This window comes from Arvicanthis niloticus, chromosome 27 (genome assembly GCF_011762505.2).
Source record: "Arvicanthis niloticus isolate mArvNil1 chromosome 27, mArvNil1.pat.X, whole genome shotgun sequence".
NCBI classification, from domain to species: Eukaryota; Metazoa; Chordata; class Mammalia; order Rodentia; family Muridae; genus Arvicanthis; species Arvicanthis niloticus.
In genome coordinates, this window is record NC_133435.1 from 27,746,920 (window position 1) to 27,752,146 (window position 5,227).

The 5,227-nt window shown below is 44.4% G+C and overlaps 1 pseudogene; it reads right to left on the minus strand.

Annotated features, from left to right (window-relative positions):
- Positions 1–3,176: 3,176 nt before the first annotated feature.
- Positions 3,177–4,934, minus strand: LOC143439609 (HAUS augmin-like complex subunit 8 pseudogene; annotated as a pseudogene).
- Positions 4,935–5,227: the final 293 nt, after the last annotated feature.

Below are 5,227 nucleotides of genomic sequence, written 5' to 3' on the forward strand. Positions count from 1 at the left end.
ATATAAAGTGTCCTTCTTGATCTTTTTTGATTACTTCTGGTTGAAAACTGATTTTATTTGATATTAGAATCGCGACTCCCGCTTGTTTCTTGGGACCATTTGCTTGGAAGATTGTTTTCCAACCTTTTACTCTGAGGTAGTGTTTGTCTTTTCCACAGAGGTGCGTTTCCTGAATGCAGCAAAATGTTGGGTCCTGATTATGTATCCAGTCTGATAGTTTATGTCTTTTTACTGGAGAATTGAGTCCATTGATATTAAGAGATATTAAGGAAAAATGAGTGTGGTTTCCTGTTATTTTTGTTATTGGCAGTGGAGATATGTTTGTGTAGCTACCTTCTTTTATGGTTTTTGGAAGATTACTTTCCTGCTTTTTCTAGGTTGTAGTTTCCTTCCTGTGTTGGTTTTCCACCAATTATCCTTTGAAGTGCTGGATTTGTGTTGAGATACTGTGTAAATTTGGATTTGTCATGGAATATTTTGGTTTCTCCATCAATAATGATTGACAGTTTTGCTGGGTATAGTAGTCTGGGCTGGCATTTGTGTTCTCTTAGGGTCTGTATGATATCGGTCCAGGATCTTCTGGCTTTTATGGTCTCTGGTGAGAAGTCTAGTGTAATTCTTATAGGTCTGCCTTTATATGTCACTTGACTTTTTCCCTTACTGCTTTTAGTATTTTTTCTTTGTTTTGTACATTTGATGTTTTGACTATTATGTGGCGGGAAGTATTTCTTTTCTGGTCTAAACTATTTGGAGTTCTGTAGGCTTCTTGTATATTTATGGACATCTCTTTCTTTAGGTTAGGGAAGTTTTCCTCTATAATTTTGTTGAGGATATTTACTGGTCCTTTAAGTTGGGAGCCTTCCCCCTCATCTATACCTATTATCCTTAGGTTTGGCCTTCTCATTGTGTCTTGGATTTCTTGTATATTTTGGGTTAGTAGGTTTTTGTATTTTGCATTTTCTTTGACAGTTGTGTCAATGTTTTCCATGGTATCTTCTGCACATGAGATTCTCTCTTCCATCTCTTGTATTCTGTTGTTAATACTTGTGTCTATGACTCCTGATTGTTTTTTTAAGTTTTCTATCTCCAGGGTATTGTCCCTTTGTGATTTCTTTATTGTTTCTACTTCCATTTTTAGATCCTGCATGGTTTTGTTTAATTCCTTCTCCTGTTTGGTTGCATTTTCTTGCAATTCCTTAAGAGATTTTTGTGTTTCCTCTTTAAGGGTTTCTATCTGTTCTTTGAGAGTATTATTTATGTCTTTCTTAAAGTCCTCTATCATCATCATGAGAAGTTATTTTAATTCTGAATCCTGCTTTTCTGGTGTGATGGGGTGTTCAGGGCTTGCTCTGATGGGGGAACTGGGTTCTGATGATGCCATGTAACTTTGGTTTCTGTTGCTTATGTTCTTATGCCTGCCTTTTGCCATCTGGTTAATTCTAGTGCTACCTGTACTTCTGTCTCTGAAGCCTGCCTTTCCAGTTATCTCGCTTGTGTCTGGTCTTCTAGGGGTCCAGATGTCTCTGTGATTTTTTTTCCAGCTGCACTGATTACAGTGGTATCTCTAGGTTGCCTCAGGATATGGTGCCTCCAAGGTTGCAGTCCAGCTAGGTGTTTGCTGTTCTGTGTGCAGTGTCTCTTCTTGGATATCTCAGGATATGTTGTCTGACGCTCTGAGTTCAGTTGTTCCTCTGTGGCTCTGGATTGAGTGGACCTTCCAGTATGTCTCAGGTGGAACCCGGGGTCCACACAACAGCAGACCTGGCAGAGGTCTGGTCCAGGCCTCAGATCCAGGAGATGGGCAGAAGGGGGGTGCTAGCTGGTAGGGGCAGGGGGGGGATATCTGCTGGAATCTGGGCACTCACAGCACCCAGCTATGGGCTCAGGGCAGTATGTGGCTTTTCCTACCTAACGCTGGCTGTGGGATCTGTGGAGCCTCCAGAATGTCTCCGGCGGGATCCGGGGTGCACACTCCAGCAGGCCAGCCAGGGAGAGGTCTAGTCCAGGCCTCAGATCCGGAAGAGGGGCGAGGGGCGGAAGGGGAGTGCTACCCAGCGGGGGCTGGGAGGGGGGGTATCTGCTGGAATCTGAGCACTCACAGCACCCAGCTATGGGCTCAGGGCAGTATGTGGGTTTTTCTACCTAACGCTGGCTGTGGGATCTGTGGAGCCTCCAGAATGTCTCCAGCGGGATACGGGGTGCACACACCAGCAGGCCGGCCAGGGAGAGCTAAGCAACACTTAAAAGATGTGGACTGCTGACAGATTTCTCAGTCTGCGAGGTTTGGGTCACCTTGGACCTGGATAAGTTATTGCTTGAGATATGGAAGCTGTTGGGAATTAAAATCTATAGGAAATCTTTATTGTGCTTGCCTATAAGAGATGCTAAAACATTCATTAAACTATGCATTGGCACACTGTTGCTATGCATCCTCTGTGTACTGATTAATGCAACTCTATGCTTGGGACCCCAGTGCCCTAGATATTGATACCAATTCATGAGCGTGGGTGATCTTTCCATGTTCTGATATCTTCCTTATTTTCTTTCTCCAAAGACTCGAAGTTCTTATCATACAGGTCTTTCACTTGGTTACACGGATATTTTATATTATTTGTGACTATATTGAAGGGCATTGTTTGCCTAATTCCTTTTTTAGCCCATTTATCATTTCTATAAAGGCAGGTTACTGATTTTTTTAGTTTATTTTCTACGCAGCCACTTTGCTGAAGGTGTTTATCAGCTATCAGAGTTCTCTGGTAGAATAGTTGGGGTCATATACATATGCTATCATATCATCAGTGAACTGCAATTTTTGACTTCCTGTCTTCCAATTTTTATCCCTTTGATCTCCTTTAGTTATTGCTCTAACTAGGACTTCAAGTACTACATTAAAGAAACAAGAAGTAGGTGGACAGTCTTGTTCCTGATTTTAGTGGAATTGCTCTATATTCCTCTCCTTTTTTTGTATTCAACTTGCTTTATTTACTCAGTCTAGGACCCAAAACCAAGGGATGGTACTGCCAATACTGGTGTGTCTTCCCACCTCAATGGCACCATCAAGACAAAAACCAAAGCAAACCAAAACCAAAGTGCACAAATTTTTCAGAATATTGGACAACCAAACTTCCTTCAGTCCACAAGGAGGAGGCATGAGGAAACAAATGAGCAGAAAAGGCAGCTAGGAAATGCTTAGGTAGCACTGACTGCCTGAGGCAATCAAGGGTCAGGCCTGCTGTAATCCATCCTATCTTGGGTCGGAACTATGGTCCCTGCAGGCATCTGGACTGAAGTACCACTGACTGCTGGGGAGGGTGGCCTCTGCCTCTTCCCAGACTTCCTGGTTTGTCAAAGCTGCTTCTCTACTGGCCTGGGAGGAAAGTTCCACTACCTGGTTGACAAGTCTGCTGAGCTCCAGGTCTTTCTCAGCGACCAAGCCCTTCAGTTCCTTCAGCCAACAATTCAGCTGTGCACTGGCTCCAGGCTGCTGTGTGCTGGCTCCCTCCACCTGTGCACTGTCATCTGGGGAGCAGATGCTCAGATCACCCAGGAGCTTCAGGGTGGTCCTCAGGGCTGGCTGCAGATCATCTAGGAGCTCCGACCCACTTCCTTCCATGTGGACAGCCTGTGTGGGCAGCTCATGTCGCATGGTGTCCAGGGCTCTGCCCAGTGTCTTGTATTCTTCTTTGAAGCACTCTAACACAGGCTGAAGAGGACTCAGCACTTCAATCTGGGCATCAAGGGCAGCGGCTAGCTCCTGCTGTTTCTGTGGAGAAGTAGCTCCAACAGAAACAGCTGGTGTTGCAGCTCCAGTGCCTGCCTCTGCAACCTTTCCTCATGGCACATGGCTGCCAAGTCCTTCTCTGCCTTCTCCTCCAGCAAAGCCAGGTTGTTCTCCATCTTCACAGACAGCCAGGGTTATCAGCAGCATCTGTGACTCCATCATGTTCATGGTCTCCTGCAGATCCCGTCTCTTCTTTCGAAGGACACTTGTTTTGTCACAGCTAGTGAAGGAGTGGACTTATCTTTGTCATTTTCCTGTCTAGCTGGGAAGCATTCCTGGACACGATTTTACCTTTGCTCCTAGGCACTGTGCTGGCCTTCCTTCCCTCCGGTGGGTTCTCTCCTTTGGCTGCTGTAGAAACCTTTTTCTTGTCATAATTCAGGTACCGGGACTTGACCACGCACTCTCCTTCCCTTTGTCTTGGGAATAGCACCAGTGGCTGCAAGCTTCCCAATGTTGGGCTCTAAGGAATCCCCCATTCTCCCTCCTTCCACTCAGAGTCCCGCCCACTAGGAGGCAGGGAGTAGTGCTGGAGAGTGCTCTTAGTATGCAAGCCAGCTGCTGCGGGGTGGGCACCACGCTTGCTACAATTGGTTTAGCCGGGCCAATAGCCAGGCCAAGAGCACTGAGACTTGTGGGCCTGTTCCTCTCCTTCTAATTTGATGTTGATTGTTGACTTGCCGAATATTGTCTTTATTGTATTTAGGTATATACCTTGTATTCTTGATCTCTCCAAGACATTCAACATAATACAATGTTGGATTTTGTCAGTCTTTGTCAGCAGCCTGTAATTTTTCCCCTTGGTGTGCTTATATGGTAGATTACATTGCTGGATTTTTGTATTTAAATCACCCCTGCTTCTCTAGTATGACGCCTACTTGATCATTGTGGATTATGTCTTTGATATTTTCTTGAGTTCAGTTTGCCAATATTATACTGAGTATTTTTGTGTCAATATTCATAAGGGAAATGTGTCCAAAATTTTTATTCTTTCTTGAGGCTTTGTGTGGTTTAGGTATCGGGGTGACTCTGGCCTCATAGATTAGGCTTGGCAATGTTCCTTCTGTTTCTACTGTGTGGAATACTTTGAGTAGTATTGGTATTATCTCTTCTAGGAAAGTCTAAAATTCTGCACTAAAACCATCTGGACCTGGGCTAGTTTTGGTTGTGAGACTTTTAATGACTGCTTCTTTTTTCTTGAGGGTTTATCTTTGTTAGGGTTTTACTGCTGTGAAAAAACACCATGACCAAGGCAACTCTTATAAGGACAACATTTAATTGGGGCTTAATTAGCATACAGGTTCAGAGGTTCAGTCCATTATCATCAAGGTAGGAGTATGGCAGCATCCAGGTAGAGCTGAGAGTTCTCTCTCTTTATCTGAAGGCTGCTAGTGGAAGACTGGTATCACTACCCACGTCCGACCAATGGAATAAGGCAATGGCAAC